Genomic DNA, 14,779 nt, shown 5'->3' on the forward strand with positions numbered 1-14,779 from the left:
CACAAAGGAATCATTGGAGATGAAAATTATAACTGCTGAACTTAAGAACCGGGAGGCAGGGAACTGCACACCGGCGGCTGGAGGAGAATGAGCAGGACCCGGAGCGCTGGTTTGATAAATGCACCAGGAACCTGAGAGCACAAGCCACAGAGGAGGAGCCTGCGAGACAAGAAGAGGAGCCCAGAGAAAGCCCACTGTGTGGAGCCTGCTTTCCCCGCACGGGAAAGAGGGGAGAGAGACATGATGAGGCGCACAGATAAAGTCCACCATGTGGGGATGGCTTCCCCTGGGTGGGAAAGAGGAGAGCACAGACACAATGAGGTCCGCAGAGAAATTGTGAGGGTGGAAGGAAGGTGGGAATCGAGCAGCAGGTCGTGGAGGGAACACTTAGATCCCCTTCCCACCCAGCCTCCCAGACCCCTGGGGCAGCTTAGGGGAACCAGAGATCTGGGGATCTGGATGCTCCTCTTAAAGTTTGCACGATTCTCTTGTGTTCAGCCCACTGGCACCCCTGGCTTAGAAACACCTGAGTCTTTGGCATCATATGTCATGGACATACGGACAGATGTCCACGTTCTGAGTAAAAATTAAAATCAGATTATAAAACTGGGAACATGATTCCATTGGTGTAAAACACCCTGGATTTATGTATATGCAATCATCCTCAAGAGATGACCATAATCTGGGGATTCGTTCTAGGACCCTCCTTGGATACCAAAATCCACAGATGTTTAAGTCCCTGATATAAAATGATGTCGTATTTGGGCCAGGCATGATGGGTCACACCTGTAATCCCAATCCCAGCACTTTGAGAGGCCAAGGTGAGCAGATGACCTGAGGTCAGGAGTTTGAGACCAGCCTAACCAACATGGGAAAAACCCGTCTCTACTAAAAATACAAGAATTAGCTGGTCCTGGCGGTGTGCGCCTGTAATCCCAGCTACTCAGGAGGCTGAGGCAGGAGAATTGCTTGAACCCAGGAGGCAGAGGATGTAGTGAGCTCAGATGGTACCACTGCACTCCAGCCTGGGCAACAGAGCGAGACTCCATCGGCCGCACCAAAACTGATACAGTATTTGCATATAACCTATGAATATCCTTCCATACACTTTAAGTTATCTCTAGATTATTTATAATACCTAATACAACATAGCTATGTTTATAGTTGTTGTATTGGTTTTTATTTATATTATTTTTATTGTTTTTTAAAACATATGTTCTATCCATGGTTGGATAAATCTGTGGATGCAGACCCTGTGGATAAGGAGGGCAGACTGGACACTGAAATGTCAGAAGAGGACACCTATTAAACTGATCTAAAGTTCCGAGTCATTGGATGATTGGTGAGTTTGTTTTCATATTTGCGTTTTATCCATTTCTTTTTGTACTGAGTGTGTTTTATTTTTGTGTACTTTTACAAAAATATAAAACTATATTCACTTTGGAAAAAAGAAATTCTATATATAGAAGGTAAAGTCACACATTAGGAGGGTGGGGAAGGAGATTTCATTGAGGGAAATAAAGTGTAGTGAGCATAGCAAGAGGAACCGGGGGAAGGGTCCCCCAGGGTCAGATGCAATATCTATCGGAGGCTGATTTGGGGTCCAATGGAGTGGAGTGCTCTTTCTGACAACTACATTTGAAGTAGTTATTAGTGGGAATTTGGGTAAGTTGAGTGGGGTGGGCAGACTGCCTTTAAAAGTCTTTCAAATGATATTTGGTTTCGCTTGAAACTTAGAAAATAATTTAAAATGTGAAAACACTGAGGTTAACCAAGAACCTCTCTCTAGGTGCAGTTAATTCTCTATGGCCTAAGGCAAGTTTGCTCATACTGCTGACAAATCCAGTTGTGTACATGAGTGTTCCTGGCATAGTGCAGCCCTAATTCACTGCCATTCCCTCATAACCTGAAGCCTAATGCACAGGCAGAGCTTGGATTTTGTGTGCTGGACGCCTTGATAGTGTTTTTTTTGTTTTCTTTTTTTTCTTTCCATTCTTAAGATCGGGCCATTTTTAAAATCCATTGTAAATTTCATTTATTCTTGCTTCTGCCACCTCCAATCTGCTATTGAGACTGTTTAGCAAGTTTGTTATTTCAATTATTGTACTTGTTCAGCTCTGGAATTTCCATTTTTTAATAATGTAATTTCTCTGTTGAGATTCTCTATCTACTCATTCATTAAGACAACTTTTCCTTTAATTCTTTTAGTGCCCTTTGGTTGAACATATCTACAACAGGCACTTTGAAGCCTTTGACTACTAAATTCAACATGGAGGCCTCTGTAGAGTCAGTTTTGGTTGACTGATATTTTCCATCCTCTCCCAGCCCCTGGCATTATCACATTCCTGGTTTCCTTGCATGTCTTACTGGCTTGATACATCAAAGGACAGGGCCTAAATCTAGCAGATAATAGTCATTGCAGCCTTTCTGAGTCCTATTGCACTCTCCTGGTGATCATTGGCTTATTGTTCTGGTAAGAAGTTAGCTGACCTGGACTCAAACTACAAGCTCTGCTCTCCTGTGATATGTAGCAACTGATAAAATCCTAAATTTTTCAGCATCTGTAGTTGCTTTGTTTCAGGCTTGCTTCCTGGAGTCTCCCTTATGTTTGCATAAGCTGGTGGTCAGCCAAGTATTTGGAAAGAGTTTATATTCAGATTTTGGGGTTCATCCTGTCTGTAGTTCTCCCATTTCTGGGGAAACTTGCCTTCCTAATTTCTAGCTGGTATGTCAGTTTTAGGCTCTGTTCTCTTATATCTTTAGCCAGCAGGATCTCAGCTTCCTATCACCCAACGTGCACATGGATTCAGGAAATGTACTCTGTTAATAAATGAATAAATGGATCTGCATTTTTATTTCTTTTCTAGTCATACTGGGTGAAATTGGGAATCAGCATGCTTTGGCTCTTGTAATATAATACAATACCTACAATATTGCCTGCTTCCACTTTTAAAAATTACAGGAAATGTGCTTTCAGACTACAAAATAATTCTAAAATAAATGATTTATTTTATTAAGAAGACTAAATAATTCCTACCATTATACATATGTCCTTTAGAATTTTTAACTTAAAATTTTTCTCCATCCTTAAATATTTTTCTCCATTCCACTGTACTCACTGGAAATATAACTAAATGAAGTGTTATTGTCACCACATGTAATGCTGGAGTCTCAGAGGCAGGATAGTTCTAGTACTCTCTTTGATCCCAACCCCAACACATCACCCTAAGTAGGTTTTCGGTTCCACTTTCCATCGGTAAAAAAATGATAGCTGAAAATAGACGTCATAATAATCTCTTTGCTAATAAAAGGCCCCTATTATTCCTCTTCATAATAAATTTATGAAAATAAAATCAATGAGTTTCCATTAAACCACTTCTTTCTTAGGCCTAATTGTGTGTCTCAATTTATGTGTTAAACCTTGAAGATATTGTAGTATAACTTTTAACTATTAGTGTTTAAACAATATCCTCATATACCTTCCCTTTAGAACAGTGTTAATTAGAGTTGTGCACAGTGTCCAACTCACACTTTTCCCAGTATTCTCATTTCCAGAGACAATGGTCAGCCTTGAATACTGGAGAGGAATCAGCTTCTGTTGTACGTTACTCCATGGTATCAGTCATAACTCCTATTTGAAGTTCAAGTTTCAGAATATATGCTTCCAAAAATGTGTCTGCTGATATGCTTTTAAAAAGTGTTACATCAATGTACAGATAAAAGACCTTCGGGTACTGTCTTTATAAGATACTACTAAAGTAACAATCCACCATAGAATAAGAACAGCTCCTACATGTGGTATTAGGAAGCAATGCCTTTTTTGTTTTTTTTGCCTTGGAAATGAGATTATCCCTGCTTTGATTAAAACCTTCAGTAGCTCCCCACTTTTACAGAATAAAGTTTGGGCTTTTTAAATTTATTCCAAGGCCCTTCTCATTGTGTCCTGGCACTTTTTTCAAATCCTATCACCTTCTCAGCTGCACTGGTATGTTCACCAGTATTTGAATTATGTTTACCTTTCTGAGCTTCCAGCTGTTCTCTATCAGAACCTTCACAGATATCCAGTTCAGTTCGCTGTAGAAGCTGAACACCTCAATTGTGACCACGTATCTTGAATTTTCTGGAAAAGTCCCAATGCCATTGTATCTTTAATCTCTAAAATGAACTTGGCACTTCTCAGTCTATGTGTCCCTGTTTTTTTGGTTCAGAAACTATGATTTACTACAACGTTATCATTCTATGTCATCAGATTAAAAAGCTGATAAAAAGCAAATAATTTTTAAAAGATTATTGCACATAACTCAATTTTTTGAAAATTTAAATAACATAGTGACTCTATAGAAATTAGAAGAAAACAACAGAAATCATTATCATCACTTGCATTTCCACTCTGATATGCATATTTTTCTAGACTTTTGTCTATGTATTTATGTATATGTATATGTTTCATAAAGATAAAGTTATGCTCTATTAGTATTTTAGATGAGTTACATGTGATTTGTGAGTCTGTGAATCTTTCATATCATCATCATAAAAGGTTGCATTTAGTATATGGTATATATGATCATAATTCTCAAACCAATCCTTTATTTTGGAAAAGAGATTACATGCCTTTATTTTTCATTATTGTTACAGAAACACATTGAAAACCTGTTTTCAAAAAAGGGACACTAAACCTAGAGGAATTTTGAACTATAGTCAAGTCATAGCAAGCAAAATAAATGCTTTGGGTACAAAAATTAAATTATAATTTCAGTTTATTATTCCAGTTGTTTATAAACCTCACATTTCAACTTATTCTAAAACAAGTTTCTAAAATATTATGTAACATAATTTGGAAATTTATGTAGATTACAGATTCTTCTGTTAAAAGCCTACACAGACTTTCTAAAATAAATAGGGGAATTCTATAAATATCCATTATTTTCTCCACAAAGTTTTTAGCCTCAATATGTCAAAAATATGATACAGGATCTGTCTAGATAAGCCTCAGTTTAATTATAGTGATTACAACTTCTTCATGTAATTGATTTTGTATCCCTTATATGACAATAATCCCCTGAAATAATTAGGAGTTTTAAGGACTTTAGAAGAGTGTGATAAAGACACAAAAATGACTCAACATTTTTGAAAGAAGCCTGTCCAGACTCAATGATGGGAGAAATAAAATCTGGTGACATACTCAGCATATATATTTCAGATGTATTGATCTTCACATGACTTGTGAGCACAGGTAAGAAATGAAATACAAATCAAAAAAACATGGCAAGAACAGAGCATCAGTCATAGCTCCTTGCTTTCTGATGACTCTAACTGCAATAATTCATGGTGGCTGGTTTGTATTTGGAATTACACAACAATTAGCCAAAAATGGGCCAAGTGTTTAATAATGGTAAGTAATAAAAAGCAAAACTAAACACACAGGATAATAATAATGCAGAGTTTCACTGGTTTTTATGGTTCTTTGGTTTGGAAAAAGGAAGGTACTAAATTAACCCATCAGGAAGAAAGACTTTGGGACTTTACTGTTGCAAAAAGTAGTTCTATCACATTTAGTTGGCATTTTGAAAAGAGTGTCCGAGGATATTCTTTGGCTACTAGAAATTTTCCTCAAATACAAAGAAAGCGATATTGGGCAGCTTTGTGCATTCTAAGACCCCATATAAGGAGAAGGAGCAGTGCCACAGCCATCACAATGCAGAGAAGGTGCCAAGGGAGAGTAAAACAGATAGAGGAAAAGCATTAAAAAGTATATTTTTTAAAAACCTCAGAATGAGTTTCACTATCCCTTTTGAGGAAAGGAAAAATATGGACAACTCTCCCTCCTTGCCTTGACGTGAGGGCATGATGCTGAGTTCTGTGTAATTGTTGGGGCTGCTTCCAGGACTTCTAGACTTCAATCTCTTTCAGCAATCTGCCTCCGTAAGATGTCAAGGACTGCCTGATCTACAGACGGTCCCCAACTTAGGATGGTTCAACTTGGCGATTTTCTACTTAATGATGGTGTGAAAGTGATATGCACTTAGTAGAAATGTACTTTGTTTTTTAATTTTGATCTTTTTCCAGGCTAGCCATATATGCTGAGAAGTGGCAGTGAGTCACAACTCCCAGTCAGTGATACGATCACGAGGGTAAACAACTGATACTATATCCAATAAATTACATGAGCTATTTAACCCTTTATTACAAAATAGGCTTTGCGTTAGATGATTTTGCCCGACTGCAGGCTAGTGTAAGTACTCTGAGCAATTTAAAGTAGGCTGGGCTAAGCTATGATGTCTGGTAGACTGGGTATATTAAATGCATTTTTCAACTTAAGTGATATTTTCAATTTAACAATGGATGTATCTGGATGTGATCCCATCCTAAGTTGAGAAGTCTCTATATATTACCGTCCACCAGACATTCCATGAAAAGAAATTCTAGGGTGGAGGATGAAAGCCATCACATCTGATTAGATTTTAATTTCTGTCTTTCAACATTCCGGTAGCCCTTTTTCTCCACTTGGAAAGCACAGTTGCCAAAGCTTCTCAAAATCTCATCAGAACATGAAGTAACACATGTACCTTTTAAAACTTGCCAAAGCCTACATTTTCAAATAAGAACACCCTCTTATGACATAGACAGCCGACCTGATGAAACACCAGCACCAGTGCCATATGAAAATCCACCTTTCCAGAATATGAAAACTAGCCTACAGAATTTAAATATTTAGTATTTTCTCAGTTTAATGTGTATCTTTTTTAAACTTCTAAAAATCATTGACTTTTATATAAATATCAGACAGCTATATTCTAATTCTACTACCACGTTTTTGAGCTCAACATATTATTGTATAATCTTCATAGCCTCAGTTTTGTTCACACATCAAATTAGGGAACATAAATCAAACAGAACAGTCTTGAAGGCTGGGGCTTTCTTGTTCTGATATTTTCTGATGCTGTGAATGTTGAAGGATTATTAAATACAAACACCAGGTTACTCATATCACTGAGAGGATTGCCATTAGATTAGGAGACAAACATACAATGAAAAGGTTTACAGGAGGAACATAACACTAAATAAACCAATTTTAAAAAGCAAAAGCTACTGTTAGAATGTGTGAACAAATTTCCACAGGTTAAAAACAGTGAACTGATTCAAACAAACAATTGAGCCAAACCTACGTTTTCTTAGCAGCCTCTGCAGAGGGCCCCTCTTCCTCTTGTGTCTTGCATCCGCTTTTACTTTGTGTTTTGTTCTTTTGGTGGATTGTGTTTGAGAGCAAGAGTAAGTGAGACTTGACCACAGAATTATTTTCATAACATTTCCAATTGATTGGAATCAGGAAAAGAGCCTTGAGAAAACTCTTAATCTTAGGAGAGTTTTGGCCTGGTTTTCTGGGTGAAGAGCTTCAAGGAAGTCCACTCCAGCCTTAAGACAATAGGATTATTGACAGAAGTCAACCTGGACATGGAAGCTTTGCAAACATTTCCCTGTTTTTCTTTCTTTCTTTCTTTCTTTTTTACAGATAGAGTCTCACTCTGTTAGCTGGAGTGTCTTGGCATGATCTCAGTCCACTGCAACCTCCACCTTCGGGTTCAAGCAATTCTCCTGCCTCAGCCTCCTGAGTAGCTGGGACAATAGGTGAACACCACCACACCCAGCTAATTTTTGTACTTTTAGTAGAGATGGGGTTTCACTATATTTGCTAGGCTGGTCTCAAACTCCTGACCTCAAGTGATCTGCCCACCTCGGCCTCCCAGAGTGCTGGAATTACGGGTGTGAGCCACCACGCCCAGCCACATTTCCCTGTTTCAACTGGAGAGTTTATAATTATTTGATTGGCCAAGCCTGCAGACCAAACTTTGTTATCAAGCTCTGAAGAGCTCTGCCCGTGGAAAGATCTTGTTTCTAGTCTCCCTGCTCCCACACCAACAGCATCTTTCCCAAATTCTTTAGGATACCCAAAGCTGTCCTTGCCAGGTGTTGGATGTGATGGAGTGAGAGAACTGGCCTATCCCACGACTTGGATGCATGTAGATTCTGCCAGATCCAGGGGAAAATTAACTTCTCACCCAGGACTGCCATTCTAATTTGTCATGGGACCTGAGGTCACATTAATAATAGTTGTGCAAAGTCCCAAATTGATAATATTTGCTTCTTAATACATTTTACAAATAATTGTTTTCATTTGGCTACTTGGAGTTATTAAAACAAAAAATATATATACAGGGACTTCATGATGACCCAGCTTTAAGGCCTCACAGAGCTAAAAGGACGTGCCTCTCTGGGATGGCTCCCTGAATATACTTTAACAGAGCCAGTAGCAAAGAGTGATGCACCAGCCTTCAACAATTGAGCAATCTTTATTTTACATATGGAGGTGTTTGGGTGAATAAATACACAGGTAGATGCCTAATCACAAGTACCATGTCATGCTTCAACTCTAAAATCTACTAATTAAAATTCACTTTCTAAAAAATTTTAGTTTAGTTTAAGTTCTGGGATACATGTGCAGGTTTGTTACATAGGTATACATGTGCCATGGTGGTTAGCTGCACCTGTCAACCCATCATCTAGTTTTAAGCCCCACATGCATTAGCTCTTTGTCCTGGTGTTCTCCCTCCCCTTGCCCCTCTCTGGACCACCCCACCCCCCCACAACCAGGCCCTGGTATGTGTTGTTCCCCTACCTGTGTCCATGTGTTCTCATTGTTCAACTCCCACTTATGAGTGAGAACATGTGGTGTTTGGTTTTCTGTTCCTGTGTTAGTTTGCTGAGGATGATGGCCTCTAGTTTCATCCATGTCACTGCAAAGGACACGATCTCATTCCTTTTTATGGCTGCATGGTATTCCATGGTATATACGGACCACATTTTCTTGATCACTGATGGGTATTTGGGTTGGTTCCATGTCTTTGCTATTGTAAAATTCACTTTTTTTGAGACTTCACATTACCTCTCTGTGGGCCAGTCTTTAGATTAGTTGCTCTACATCTCATTAAGTCCTCCCAACAATACTGTGAGGTAGACATAATTATTATCCTCATTGTGCAGGTGAGAAACCCAAGGCTTACAGGGTTTAAAAACCTAGTCAGAGGTTCCAAGCTAGTCAGCAGAAGCCTAAACTCAGACCTCTGACTCCTGGGTCCATACCTCTCAACCCCTGAGAACAGCCATGAACAAAGAAATGCTATTTTTTTCAAACTGCTGAAATATGCATTCTTGATGTAAGCAGGCTCAAGAGATCATTCTTAAAACACTTGTACTTAGGTAAACGTACAGTGCAGGAAATACGCAAGACTTTCCTTTGAGAATTAAAAAAAAAAAAAAAACTTGTCACTGTTCTTTCAATAAATAAGACTTTAACTATTCTTTTCTTAAGTGAGCTACTTTCATCATATATTTGCCAATTGAATATTGTCCCACACTTGCTCTGCATAAGTACTTTGTGAAACTGGTATAAGGCAAAAATATGTTGGTATCTTACCAGTCTGGTTTTTCTTTCCCTCTAAACTCTGGCAGTTTATATTGCTTAGAACCCATTGCTTGGAGATGGAGGGCAGGGGTGTGGGAAATGTGTAAGCTTTTGATTACAAGAGTTATGCATCTTGGTCTTAAAATTATGTTTGCTTTGCAAAGAAGAGAAGATTCTGGAATAGAGTGTCTCCTTGGCAGTTTATGTCTTTATCTTGGCTCAGACTTAGGCCAGACAACAAGCAAGCTGCCCACTGCTAAAATTGCATCTACTCTGTGAAAGCCTACGGGGCATTTCAGAAAGGCAGGGGTCCTGGTTGTGTGCATGGAGGTGAAATCTGGCTTTTCATGAGCCTGATTCCTTCCCTGTCTTTCAGGAAATAGAGGAGCAAAGGCATCAAATTTCCAGATCTGGCTTGCTAAATTTCTGGAAAGATACGCTGCCACCAAGGTTTATCCACCAAGGTTTTGGATGAGCATGTGATTGTTCCTGCCTTCCCAAGTTCACTTTCCCCCTTAGGAAGGAAGTGGTTGTCAGACTTCTGCGCGAGTCAGACAGCACAGTCCGTGCGCGCTCTTGCTCTGTCTCTGTGGATTGCACCCAGGCAGCAGAGATGCCCCAGCCTCTGGCACTGAACTTGGCTTACAAGTTGAAGGTGGAAATAAGACACACATTCATTTCTTTTAAAAACATTATGCTAAGTCCAGAGGTTGGGACCCTTCCCAGGAGAGGCCTGAACGCCCTGCCCTCCCACTGCCAAGTCTTTCTTTTCTCTTTCTTGTGGCCTTTCTTGATCCAGGTCTGCTCTAACTAGAAAGCCAGGTCCCCAGAGATGAGCCCTGTGATACTGAGGGGGTGGGAGTCATGGGAAATGTCCCCCATCACCAAAGCCAGGGGCCTCTCCACACACACTGGGTAATTTTGAAGGAGCAGGGATGATGTCTGACGCACAAGACTTTAAAGTATTCAAGATTCTGTATTTTCCACAACCTGAGTGAGGCATGAGCATACGAAGCACAGTGAAAAGACAGTTCATTAATTTATTCATTCATTCATTCGTTCAAAAGACTTTCACGTGTGGCAAGATGGCTGAATAAGAACAGCTCTGGTCTGCAGCTCCCAGAGAGATCAATGCAGAAGGTGGGTGATTTCTGCATTTCCAACTGAGGTACCAGCTCATCTCACTGGGACTAGTTAGACAGTGGGTGCAGCCCATAGGATGCGAGCTGAAGCAGGGTGGGGCATTGCCTCACCCAGGAAATGCAAGGGGTCGAGGAACTCCCTCCCCTAGCCAAGAGAAGCCTCGAGAAACCTTCTCATAAGGAACCATGCATTCTGGCCCGGATACTATGCTTTTCCCATGGTCTTCACAACATGCAGACCAGGAGATTCCCTTGGGTGCCTATACCACCAGGGCCTTGGGTTTCAAGCACAAAACTGGGTGGCCATTTGGGCAGACACTGAGCTAGCTGCAGGAGTTTTCTTCATACCCCAGTGGTGAAGCATCACATGCCAACAAAACAGAACCCTTCACTCCCCTGGAAAGGGGGCTGAAGACAGGGAGCCAAGTGTTCTAGCTCAGTGAATCCTACCCCCATGGAGTCCAGCAAGCTAAGATCCACTGGCTTGAAAATCTTGCTGCCAGCACAGCAGTCTGAAGTCAAACTGGGACACTCGAGCTTGGTGGAGGAGGGGCGTCCATCATTACTGAGGCTTGAGCAGGCGGTTTTCCCCCTGACAGCATAAACAAAGCTTCTGGGAAGTTTGAACTTTACAGAGCCCACCAAAGCTTGGTAAACCACTGTAGCCAGACCACCTCTCTAGATTTCTCCTCTCTGGGTAGGCTATCTCTGAAAGAAAGGCAGCAGCCCCAGTCAGGGGCTTACAGATAAAACTCCCATCTCCCTGGGACAGAGCACCTGGGGGAAGGGGCATCTGTGGGCACAGCTTCAGCAGACTTAAATGTTCCTGCCTGCCAGCTCTGAAGAGAGAAGCAGATCTCCCAGCACAGTGCTCAAGCTCTGCTAAGGGACAGACTGCCTCCTCAAGTGATTCACTAACCCTCATTCCTCCTGACTGGGAGACACCTCCCAGCAAGGGTTGATAGATACCTCATACAAAAGAGCTCTGGCTCACATCTGGTGGGTGCCCCTCTGGGACGAAGCTTCCAGAGGAAGAAACAGGCAGAAATCTTTGCTGTTCTGCAGCCTCCGCTGGTGATACCCAGGCAAACAAGGTCTGGAGTGGACCTCCAGCAAACTCCAGCAGACTTGCAGCAGAGGGGCCTGAGTGTTAGAAGGAAGCTAACAAACATAAAGGAATAGCACCAACATCAACAAAAAGGACATCTACACAGAAACCCCATCTGAAGGTCACCAGTATCAAAGACCAAAGGTAGATAAATCCACAATGATGAGGAATAAACAGTGCAAAAAGGCTGAAAATTCCAAAAACCAGGATGCCTCTTCTCTGCCAAGGGATCACAAGTCCTTGCCAGCAGGTGAACAAAACTAGATGGAGAATTAGAATTACTTTGATGAACTGACAGAAGTAGGCTTCAGAAGGTGAGTAATAACAAACTCCTCTGAGCTAAAGGAGCATGTTCTAACCCAATGCAAGAAAGCTAAGAACCTTGAAAAAAGGTGAGAGGAATTGCTAACTAGAATAACCGGTTTAGAGAAGAACATAAATGACCTGATGGCGCTGAAAAACACAGCACAAGAACTTCATGAAGCATACACAAGTATCAATAGCCAAATCAATCAAGCAGAATAAAGGATATCAGAGATTGAATATCAACTTAATGAAATAAATCATGAAGACAAGATCAGAGAAAAAAAGTATGAAAAGGAACAAGCAAAGCCTCCAAGAAATATGGGACTATGTGAAAAGACCAAACCTATGCTTGACTGGTGTACTTGAAAGTGATGGGGAGAATGGATCCAAGTTGGAAAACACTCTTCAGGATATTATCCAGGAGAATTTCCCCAACCCACCACAACAGGCCCACATTCAAATTCAGTAAATTCAGAACACCACAAAGAAACTCCTTGAGAAGAACAACCCCAAGACACATAATCGTCAGATTCACCAAGGTTGAAATGAAGGAAAAAATGTAAAGGGCAGCCAGAGAGAAAGGTCAGGTTACCCACAAAGGGAAGTCCATCAGACCTGCAGTGGATCTCTCTGCAGAAACCCTACAATCCAGAAGAGAGTGGGGGCCAATATTCGACATTCTTAATGACAATAATTTTCATCCCAGAGTTTCATGTCCAGTCAAACTAAGCTTCATAAGTGAAGGAGAAATAAAATCCTTCACAGACAAGCAAATGCTGAGAGATTTTTGTCACCACCAGGCCTGCCTTACAAAAGCTCCTGAAGGAAGCCCTAAATATGGAAACAAAAAACTGGTACCAGTTACTGCAAAAATATATCCAATTGTAAAGACCATTGGCACTATGAAGAAATTGCATCAACTAATGGGCAAAATAACCAGCTAGCATCATAATGACAGGATCAAATTCACACATAACAATATTAACCTTAAATGTAAATGGGCTAAACGCCCCAATTAAAAGATGCAGACTGGCAAATTAGATATAGAGTCAAGACCCATTGGTGAGCTGTATTCAGGAGACCCATCTCATGTGCAAAGACACACATAGGCCCAAAATAAAGGGATGGAGGAATATTTACCAACCCAATGGAAAGCAAAAAAAAAAAAAAAAAAAGCTGGGGTTGCAATCCTACTCTCTGATATAACAGACTTTAAACCAACAAAGATCAAAAAAGACAAAGAAGAGCATCACGTAATGGTAAAGGAAAAATGCAACAAAAAGAGCTAACTATCCTAAATATATGTGCACCCAATACAAGAGTACCCAGATTCATAAAGCAAGTTCTTAGAGACCTACAAAGAGACTTAGACTCCCACACAATAATAGTGGGAGACTTTACACTGTCATCTCACTTGTAAACAAATTTAAACAAATTTATAAGAAAAAAAAACCACCAAAAAGTGGGCAAAGGATATGAACAGACACTTCTCAAAAGAAGACATTTATCTGGCCAACAAACATATGAAAAAAAGCTCATCATCGCTGGTAGTTAGAGAAATGCAAATCAAAACCACAATGAGATACCATATCAAGCCAGTTAGAATGGCAAAAATTAAAAAGTCAGAAAACAACAGATGCTGGAGAGGATGTGGAGAAATAGGAACACATTTACACAGTTGGTGGGATTGTCTTCCACCATTGTGGAAGACAGTGTAGCCATTCCTCAAGGATCTAAAACCAGAAATACCACTTGACCCAGCAATCCCACTACTGGGTATATACCCAAAGGATTATAAATCACTCTACTATAAAGACACATGCGCATGTATGTTTATTGTGGCACTATTCACAATGGCAAAGACTTGGGAACCAACCCAAATACCCATCAATGATAGACTGGATAAAGAAAATGTGGCACATATACACCATGGAATTCTGTGCAGCCATAAAAAAGGATGAGTTCATGTCCTTTGCAGGGACATGAATGAAGCTGGAAACCATTATTCTCAGCAAACTAACACAGGAACAGAAAACCAAACACCTCATGTTCTCACTCATAAGTGGGAGTTGAACAATGAGAACACATGGACACAGGGAGGGGAACATCACATACCAGGGTCTGTCAGGGGGTAGGGTACTAGGGGAGGGATGGCATTAGGAGAAATACCTAATGTAGGTGACGGGTTGATGAGTGCAGCAAACCACCATGGCACCTGTATACCTATGTAACAAAACTGCACGTTCTGCACATGTATCCCAGAACTTAAAGTATAATAATTAAAAAATAAAAAGACTTTCACAGCCTGCTTCTGGGTGGGAGGCATGTTGTTGTGCACTGAGGGCTACAGAGACTGGGGTTTGGTTTGCTAGAAGCTTCCAGGTGAGCCCCAGTGATGTGATACGTGAAATATAATACAAAAGATGATCTGTGTAAACCCACAAGAGAAACACAGAATGCGATAAAAGCACAGAGGAGGGAGACAAGATAAGCTGGGAGGTCTGCGTCAGGAAAGGCTTCTAGGCAGCATTTGAGCCAAGCCTTGAAAAATTGATTGTATTTGGACACAAGAAATGAGGCAGAAGCAAAGATTGCAAGTCAGCAAAGAAATGAGAGGAAGTTTAAGATAGGATTACAATATCAGAAAATCTGACTTAAAGACTTAATGATAAGGGGCAGCTTAATAGCTCTGCACAGTTTACAAAGCATTTTACTATCTATTATTTTATCTGATTCATGCAAAATATGAACTTAAGTCTCAAG

At 40.4% G+C, this 14,779-nt stretch overlaps 1 protein-coding gene across 1 annotated transcript in view; it reads right to left on the minus strand.

Annotated features, from left to right (window-relative positions):
- The window catches only part of SLC22A3 (solute carrier family 22 (organic cation transporter), member 3), a gene marked incomplete at its 5' end in the record, with an annotated part of 105,709 nt that overhangs the window by 68,366 nt on the left and 22,564 nt on the right, over positions 1 to 14,779 (minus strand). The gene's annotated exons all lie outside the window — the stretch shown is intronic.

This window comes from Colobus angolensis, unplaced genomic scaffold (assembly GCF_000951035.1).
Source record: "Colobus angolensis palliatus isolate OR3802 unplaced genomic scaffold, Cang.pa_1.0 Scaffold14, whole genome shotgun sequence".
Classification (NCBI taxonomy): domain Eukaryota; kingdom Metazoa; phylum Chordata; class Mammalia; order Primates; family Cercopithecidae; genus Colobus; species Colobus angolensis.